Raw genomic sequence first — 10,117 nt, 5'->3', positions numbered from 1 at the left:
AGGATAGAGTATTCTTGGTTGGCATTTAATGCTTTGGAGTTTGTTCAGTATGTCCCTCCACTCTCTTCTTGCCTGTAGTGTTTCTTCTGAAAAGTCTGATGTCAGCCTGATTGGTTTCCCTTTATAGGTTATTTGTTTCTTCCCTGTTGTCATTCTCATTATCTTTTCCTTGTCTTATATTCTTGGTATTTTTCCTATGATGTGTCTTGCTGTATTTCTCCTATTGTCATGGTTTTGGTCTTTTTTCTTGCTTCTTGGATGTCTACTTTCATCTCCTTCATAATAAGGAAGTTCTCTTCTATTATCTATGTGAATATTATCTCTGTGACTATATTGGCCTTTCTCTTCACCTTCTGGGGTATCTATAACTCTGATATTTCCTTTCCTCATGGCTCAGATAGCACTTGAAGTGTTTCTTCATTCCTTTTCCTTTTTACTTCTTTTTCTTTTTGTTTTTCTCTTTATTTCTGTATCTTTGAGGGTGCTGATTCATTCTTCCATTTCATCTATTGTATTTTCATTACTTTTACCAACATTCTTTATCTCCTCTGCATTTCTTTTATTTCCTTTTTTAAAGTCTCATTTTCCTTCTTCAATTTGTTGATTGTTTGTCTCTATCTTTTTCTCTTTTTCACTTCTTTCATTTATTTCCTTGTTTGCATTCTTCAATTCCTTGATGGCTTGCCTCATATTATTTTTTTCTTCTCATCTTCTTTTTGTTTGTTTATCGTGATGATTCTAAATTCTCTATCTGTAGGCTGAGCAGTTCTTTTATTTCTTTGGTGCTTTCTGGTGACTAATCTTTTTGTGGTGAATTTTCCCCCTGTGGACCTGCTTGGGTATTTTTTTGTCTTCTTTTCCCTCTTGTGTATTTTCTAATACTTTCTATTCACTGAGACACAGTGTTGCTGTTATTGACCGGCATTTTTTTTTTTTTTGGATGTTCTTTCTGGGATTGCTGAGGGACTTACAGGATATTCTGAGTTGTGCTTTGTTTCACTATCACCTATTTTTCCAGCCCCCACTGTGTGGAATTGTGTCTGTCACCTCAGCCAATAACAGTCAGGGTTCTCTTGTGGTGTTCAACTTCCTCTGTTCACATGTTGAGTCCTTGTCTCTGGAAGGTGTCTGTAGATCTTTGTAACCTTCCGATGTCACAGGTTCCCTCTATGCTTGGATGTGACGTGGGTGGTGGGTTGTGTTAGAAGTGTTGTAGGTCTCCCTGCAGCTGGGCCTGTGTTTGAGTTGGTCACTGGTTTTATTTACTTTCTGAGCACTGAGAGCCTTTCTGGTTCACAAGTCTTCAGGCCTCTGCTGTGAAGGGTGGGGGATTGAGGGGTGCAGGGAGTGCCAGAAGGGCTGCAAGCCTCCCAGTTGAGCAGGCTTCCAGTCCTCCCTCTGAGTTTCCAGGGCTCTTTGTGCCCACTCCAAGCAGTGTCTCCCTGAGCAGTCTTTCCCCACTCATTGGGGAAAGACTCACAGAGCCGAGTTGTCTCCCTTTTAACTCCAGGACTTTACCGCAGTTTTTGTAGGTAGATGCGGTAAGCAGGTAGACCTGTAGCAAGTCTCCCCATCTGAGGCACTTCCTAGGGCCTCTCTATGCTAGGATGTGCTGGTGGAGGGTTGGAGGAGTGTTAAAATTGTTGCAGTTCCCAGGATTGGGCCTGTGGTTGAGTCCTGTCTTAACCATTTCCTCCACACCCCCCATTTTACCTTCTGTGCTTTGTGAATTTTGCTACCCACACCTTAAAAATGGCGGCAAGACCTGACCATGCCTTAATGTTGTCTAGTCTCAGTTTTCTGCTGTGGGGGGAGGAAATGTGGGGAGTGCTAGAAGTGCCTCCATTGCCAGTTCCTCCTCCCCACCTCCCGGGCTCTGTGTGCCCATTCCGTGCAGTTCTTTCCCTGCAGCTTGGGTTCTTTTCACCAAGCTGAGTGCCTCTCTTTATCTCCAGGGCTTTAGTAGGCTGGGTGAATAGCTGCAAGCCTCCCTCTGTGACACTTCCTAGCGCCTGTGTGTCTGGGCACTTACCGATCAGAGCTGCAGTGTTTCCCCACAGCTTGGGTTCCATGCAGGGAGTTGAGTTCTCTCTCTTTATCTCTAGGGCTTTAGCAGGCCAGGCGAAGAGCTGCAAGCCTCCCTCTGCAGTACTTCCTAGTGCCTGGGCACCTGGGTGCTCTCAGATCAGAGCCCCTGTCAGAGCTCCACAATCGCTGAATCTCCCTCAGTTATCTTCCTTCTAGTGAGTCTAAGGTGCTCTCATTTGGGTTGAAACTTGTAGTATGTAAGTCTACAGTCTGTTTTTAGTCTTATATTCCTGTGTGAGCTTGGATATAATGATTTCGGCATCTTCACTCTGCCACCATCTTGCGGCACCTCTATTTCTTACAATTCTTACCTTCCTTACTTTTTCCATCTCTTGATTCAAATCCAGTATAATTTACTGAATCTGCTGTGTATCAGGCATTTTGTGTCTTGTATACTACTATATAATGAAAATGTTAATTTTCAAAACAACTATTATGTGTTTTCCACTCCTTGCTTTGGAATGTCCAATTATTTCCAAATCTTTAACGATAAGGAAAATGTTTCCCCTGAGTAAATGCTTTCTTTCTTAATTGATCACTGGTCTCCTCTAATACTTGCTTTGTTGAATGGATCAGTATAAAGTCAGAGAGCAGTAAATCATTCCTGCTAAGTCACACATGCAAGCAGGGGGAGTCCCAGGGGTCTCTGATTTTTTAGGTCAAAATGAAACCTGTGGTCAAATGGTCTTCTCTAAAGCAGAGCACACCTGAATTATGTCCTGCCAGTGTGTCAAGTCATTTACAATTGCACCTCAGTGAAAATGGTTTTCACCCTCCTGGGGGGTCTTTGTCCCATGAACCCACAAACATTTTGTCAGTGGTTAAATGTCACTGAAAACATGACATGTTACCAGCACTTCCATGTTTGTTAAACAACAGAAGCATGGTTATAAACACAGCCTCTAGAGGGCTTTCTAAACCACTAGCTTTCCACAAATCATTATTCTACAGAAAAGAAAAACAAAGTGCAGGAAAATTAAATTACATACCCAGGACACAGTCCAATCATTCATTTATTTAAACCCATAGCTGCAGGCTATATCCATAGTTAGAGATCTGGTTTCTTTCCTGATTGTGAAAATTACATTGGAAGACAGCGAAAAACAGCCCCTCATTGAAACCCTTTGTTTCCTTATTTGGTGCCTTAAACTACATAAGGGTTCATTGTCATCTTGTATTCAACACTTTGAAATGGTTATTTCAAAGAACCATTTCTAATAATAACATTACTATTTGCTAAACACTCAGCACAGACTGGGTCTTGAACTCTGAGTAACTGTCTAAAGAAAATAGAAATGTGGAAACTGAGGCTCATAGATGATAAACAACAGTGTTACACCCAGAGTGGAGCTGGGATTTAACCCCAGTTCCAGATGGCACATTATCCTTTGTTCTTATGGCTGCTTTCCTCTAGTATCCCCCAATAAGATCTTTTTTCCTGAACTCTTCTTATTTTGAGGTAACTCAGTTCTAAGACTTGAGTTGAAACTATCCCCTTGTTGATTATACAAGCCCTTACTAGATGAAAGCATGTAGTTGTCACAGCAAGATATCACTAGTCATGCAGAGTAGCACTGTACCATTTGTCAACAGAGTTCTTGTCCTCCCGCAAGGATGTATTCATATTCTTGATCTGTACCATACTTGTTCCAAAATAGGATTTGAGGTGATTTGCATGAAGAAGATCCAGGGAATTTATGACTACAGCCTGAGATGGTGAAAATAGAAAAGATATACCACTAATAGAGTAAAAGCCTCTGAATGAGGTCACCAATTAGCATTTATGTTCCTGAAATGGGGAGGGCAAGGTGTGAGGATGTTCCAGCAGCATAGTTGGGATGGTGAAATGTTCTATAGACTCCTCATAGTTCACTAGCCAGCAAGAGCTAGTTTGAATGACCATGGTATGGGAATGGGTATTGCCTTGGTGCATTGAAAGTTAGTTTGAAGAAAATTACAAAAATCTACACAACATGATCAGGTAAAATGAAAATACGTAGGAAAAACAATTGGGACAGAAAAATATTAAGGATAAGAAAAATGTGAAAAGCCAGAAATCAGATTAGAATGAAAAACAAGTGATGTAATTTTTCAAGTGCTACTGCACTACTGAACTACTGAGCCTAGGACCTGGAATCAGAATAACTGATTTTGAACTCTAGTTTAGTAATTCACCTTCTCTGTATCCTTGAGCAAGTCAAGGAAACTCCAGTATATTTGTTTTCACCTGTAAAATGGGAAAGATAATAATCGTTCCTTCTAAAGATAGAATGTAAACTTAAACATGAAGGTACTTTGTTGGTCATAAAGTACAATCCTCCCTTTACTTGCTGTTCCCTGAAAGCATTGTAGTCTCTCATTTCCCCTTAATATATGCTCCCTCACCCTAACCCTGATCACCTTCAAAACTCCTAGACATCATTTTGGGAACTATGTGCAAATATTGCCTCCTCTTGAAAGTCCTCTGTGACAGTTTAGACATTGTCATATACCCTTTCCTGTGATCCTTCCTTAGAGATAAGATCCTTCCTTAGGTAAGGCAGTGAATTTTGTCATTCACAATCCTGTTCTGCCAGTTTCTTTGTGACCTTCATCTTGTTAGTTAAACCCTCTGAGTGCCAATCTTATCTACTGAGAGCAACAGTCCCTACTATCTCAAGTTTTCCAGGGTTAGAACTAGGATAAGAAAGCCGCAGACACATAATAGCAAATTCTGATTATTACTAATATAATTTCTTTGGGTTAAGGTTCCCATGTTAAACTTTATAAATGGGTTAATTGTTGAAGAACATTAAGTATTCACATTTGAAATTATAGTTTATGTAAACATATAAAGCGGCTTTAAAAAAAACACTAGCTGCTAGATCATGTTGAAAATTCAATACAATTCAAGAGAATTGTAGATTTCTTAGTAGCATTGAAACGATGTGTTCATTAAGCTAACAAATAAAAGCCAACAATCCTCCTTTTGCCCTTGAGGAGTGACTAAATCGTCTCTGTGATTTCTTTCTCCCGATACTATTCTGATTCAGGACTATCTGAGTCTTCAGCTCATTAAACTCTTTAGAGGTGGCACAAGCAACTTCAGCACCTCAGTCATCTGACTACAACTCCCAGCATGCTGTGAACCAGACTTCTAAGGGGCGCAGTTGCTGCTGGGTAGGAGGAAGGAATAATGCTGCCATTGGTCTGGGGAACAGGGGTCAAATCCCTGAGCAGAAGCTTGGCTGGTGTTTGCTGTTGGTGGCTTTAACACTCTGGAGCCAGCTACCTTCAGAGACTATCCTCGCTCGGAGCCGGGAGCCGGGTTTTCTCCTTGGCGGACTCCACTTATGTGGTACATTTGGAACTCTTGGTCTCTCCTCGTCCTGTTCCCTGGGTCCTGCCTGGCCTTCCTGCGAGAGGAGCTTTGGACTTGGACTGGCAAATATGCTTTTGGGTCTTATGCTCACCACTCTGAGCCCTGCCATTATGGTATCCTGTGGCAACCAGGGATCCCATACTGTAAGTTGGGGAAACCAAACTGTAAGTTGGGGACAGGCTGTACATGTGGGAAAAACATCTTTAAGAATGACACCAAAGTAGTTATCTCCGGACAGTGGAATTACAGATTATTCTTTCTCCTGCTGCTTAAGTGTATTTCCTTAATACACTTCAATTAATGTTACTTTTTGTAATAGGGCGAAAGTTATTTTTCCTCTAAAATATAGGTAGATCTTGAGGGAGTAGGCCTGTGACTTCATTAATCAAGTAGTGGTTTGCTTAATCTCCAGCTACAGAAATCAGTAGGGCTTTAAATGGAAATTTGTGTATTAATAGTGGTGACTTCCAGCCCTGGGAAAGTTAGGAGAGGACAAGTTGAATAAAAGGTTGCTGTTGACAGCAACAGCCACTAGCCACATGTAATTACTGAGTATCTGAAATGTTCTCAGTTCCAACTGCCATGTGATTTAAAAGTAAAATACACACAATGTTTCAATTTAGTATTTAAAAATCTAAAATAACTCAATATTTTAAGTAAGTACATCTTTCATAATCATAAATGCAGACTGGATTAAAAATATTAAACCAATCACATGTCACTTGCAGAAGAACCATTATATAAAATTTAAATCCTAAATATTAGTAATAAAAATTAAAAATGAGTACAATTTTAGATATAGCTAGTAAAAATAAAATAATTTCATTTTTTTTTTTTTTTTTGTATAGTGCTGGTTCAGATACTTGGCAATTCTCTGAAATATCCCCTCAAAACAAAAAACAAATGCATAACCACTTCACAGGAAACTTGCCAAATGTATCATTTCACTTAGTGCTTTCATGGGACAACCAATGAAAGGAGTAGGTGGTTGTCAATTGAACACATCATATGTACTCTGGGGACTGCAAGACAAAATACAACCCACACTATTTAATCAGTGCACAACTAATTCATGAACAATGCTAGGATTAGGAGTTCCAACCTCTACACAGTTGAAAATACTTGTGTATTTTATGAACAACCCCCCTGCTCCTCAAAGTTAAGCAGTTGTTCTTGGTATCTCAGAGGGTTGGTTTCAGTACCCCATTCAAAGATGCTCTAGTGGTGATAGGCCCTCTATATCCACAAGTTCTGCCTCTGGAATTTAAAACAACCAATATCCAGAATTGATTAAATCTGTGAATGTGACACCCTGGGTTGAAAAATGTTGTCATGTAAGTGGACCTGTGCAGTTCGAATTTGTGTTGTACAAGGGTCAACTGATATGTGTAACTGAAATCTGTCAACTCAGGACAAGGTAAGGAAACACCCTATTGTAGAAAGTAATTACCATCTTCTGAGGAAGATCTCCAAGCCCATCATAGGCTGCAGCACAGCAACTGCCTCATTGTATCATACATTAGGTGTTGATGTGGGTTGAGCTGGACATTTGACAAAAGGACTCTGACCCATCCTCAAGGAAGGAAGGAAATCACTGATTTGGGAAGGTGCCTCTTCATAATACAGTATATTGTTTTGTCTTTGATTTACTTGTTTCTTGATTTTTTTTAAAGATTTATTTATTTATGCATGTAGAACTGGGATATAGGCCAGAGTTGCAGAGCCAGTGAGAGGATTCACCAGAGACAGTGTGGGGAGCAGAACAGGCAGATAGATGAAGTACACTGCTGAGGGGAGCAGCTCGTAGGTCAGGAGAAGTCTGCCACACCATGTGGGTCACCTCCCGGGCTGTGGCCTGAACTCATGCTGAAGTGGCTTTAGCTTCTTAGTGCTGTGCTTTAACCTGCTGCGCCACCAGAGAGGGTCTTGTTTCTTAATTTTTAATAATGGTTAGTGTACAAAATTAAGATACAGTCAATGGTTACTCCAACCTGAGATGTTTCTATGGAAAAGCACAAACAGGTATACAATTCATACCAATCAATTAAACCTGGATAAATTTTTTTTACAATACTAGGTAATGTACATGGAATTTCAGAGAACAATGAGTACAACTCAGTTATCATTTCATCTTCTCAATGCTCTATGAGGTATTTTTTTTTTTATCAGCAATTACTAACAGAGTGAAATTGGGCTCCAAACTAATTCCCAAATCCCTATCAATAACCACTTTTGTTAGTCAGAACAAGGTACAACTAATAATGGCAGTAACCACCTTATTAGTTGTACCTAGTATCCAGATTTTAGAAATTCCTCTGATAATGGAAAGTCATTCTCAATAAGCTGTAATTAGTTAGTGACTACTTAACACCATTCTTCTCAAACTACCCTCCCTGGAACTTGAAGTTATGTACATTTTCCAGAAGTTTTATGATAAACTTTTCACATGAGCTAGACTATACCAAAAAAAAAAAAAAAATCCCCCAAAACAAGGATTTTGAGAGGAAGTGTGAAACCCCAGAAATTTCAGCTTATACTAAATCTCCAGATTTTAGGGGAAAAGGTAGCTAGTGTATGATGTATCCATTCAAAGTCTGAGAAGCCTTGTCCAACGGTAAGCAGGTAATCTAGGAGATGGTCATAGGCCTCTGGGGGTTGGGGTGAGAGGACAGAGAGGTACAAGGGGTGAAAAAAACCCAAAGACAGGAGTTACTTAGGTTATCAATTTCTTTGGTATTAGATTTCAATAATTTAGTTCATAATCTGCCACTGGGTATTGTAAAATCAGAAATGAGTCTTATAAGCTGTTTTCAGAAGGCTCAGGTTAGGAGAAAAACTTAGGGTCTTAAGTATGGAATTCGATGACAAGTGTTTTGAAATACCCAAATACCCAAAGCAGATCAATTTTGTTTGAGGAAGACAGGAAACAGTGCAAGAAAGAATGGTATTTAACATGGAACTTTAGAAAATAATGATAATCACCGGGTACAACCACATAGCAAGCAAAGACTCCATTATTCCGAGTGCTGTTCCTACCACCCATTCAACTGAACTTCTAGGCTGGGAGCACCAGGAAGAATCACAAAATAAACTGTCGATAGCCTAGCAACCAGTGGTAGTCTCTACTCCTCTATTTCTGCCCTGGAGTGTTTTTGTAAGTCTGTTTCTTAACTCAGAGAAATATAGAATGTTCAACATTTGGTCAGGGCTCTGTCTCTTCCCTGAAATTTTCTGAGATTTGCTAAAGAACAAAATGTGTTACCTAAGGAAATTTTAATGGAGGTGAAGGGCTGTGGAAGCTTTTTTCTCTCCTCTATAATAAACATGAGGGAAGATAAAACTTGGTTCAAATAAAGAGAACTTTTCTCTTAAAATGCTGGATTTTCACTGGATGCTATTTATATGTGGGATATGGAGAAACCAAAAGTTCTGATAAAACCAAACTGCCAAATTTGACTATAGAACTAGGCAACTGGAGCAGTTGGGGATGGAGCTTGAGAACCAACTTGGGAGAGGGGCACAGCAGGCTGTCGCGGTGGACTGTGGGTGCTTTTGTGGTGGGTGCACCATAGCAATAACACCTCTGAGGGGAGAAACTCCACTTCTTAAATGAAACCAGCATTAACTTTAAAAAAACATGTTTTTTAATGCCAGTTTCTCTATTACAATTTTTCTGCAATTTCTTCAAAGAATTTTGTTCCAATTGCTGTGTTTTGTGCCTCCACTCTTTAAAAATTCCATGTTCTATACAGTGGTTCTTTTTCAGAAAGCAGTGGGCAAAGGGACTTCCCAGAAAGCAGTGGCCAAAATGATCAATAGCCTCCCATTGAGAGAAACCAAGATTATAGAATTTGTTCTCAGCAGGAGGAGGTGGGGAGTTGTCTATGTTTTTGCAAAACCTCCATATTATATCTAAGTACTAATACTGAAATTATATTGACATTATACTGTCCCACCCCATCCTTATCTCACATATAACAGATAAGCAGCAAAATCTTAATAAAAATTGCATCAGAGGTGCTAAATTGTAAGCTTCCCCTGACACTTCCAATTTTGTAATTTTATGTCTTTCATTATACAAAATAGGAGTTTAATAACCTTGTCTCCCTGGACAAATAGAACCTCTTAGTGTTTCAGTTTTATCATTTGCAATCACTGGAGTAAAGATCTCTACTACGAGCATTGCTGTGAGCATTAAATATATTAAATCATTTAGGTTGTCTTAAGAAGTAGAAAGGGCTAAGTAAATGGAAGTTACTATTATGTGATGGATAAACACTGGACACAGTTTTTCACTGATGACTGGGGTACTTTAGGAAAAGTTAAAGGTCTCCCTCTATGGAAGCACAATTAGTCGAGTCATTTTTTCTGATCATAGCTGTGAATAAAACATTTGTATGTTTCAAAGCAGGTGGAGATGAGCCAGAATGAAGAGCCCCATCCCTCTTCCCCAGTGTTTGGATATCAGAGACCCAGCAAGGCTTTGAGGATTACTGTCCAAGATGAAGATGGATTCTGGATCCACTGAAGTAGCTTGGATTTCACGTTCTGGTAGGAGCAGATATGGGCATTTGACTTATATTTGGTATTTGCAATGTGGAGGCAACTTGAGTAAGAGAAAGCACGTGGGGAGGCTGGCTGCACATAACTGTTGAGGGCAGCAGTAAA

Source organism: Condylura cristata, unplaced genomic scaffold, assembly GCF_000260355.1.
Source record: "Condylura cristata isolate star-nosed mole 26May11 unplaced genomic scaffold, ConCri1.0 scaffold00023, whole genome shotgun sequence".
In the NCBI taxonomy this organism is placed as follows: domain Eukaryota; kingdom Metazoa; phylum Chordata; class Mammalia; order Eulipotyphla; family Talpidae; genus Condylura; species Condylura cristata.
The sequence above is the reverse complement of the archived record's forward strand: the minus strand, read 5'-3'. Positions refer to the sequence as shown.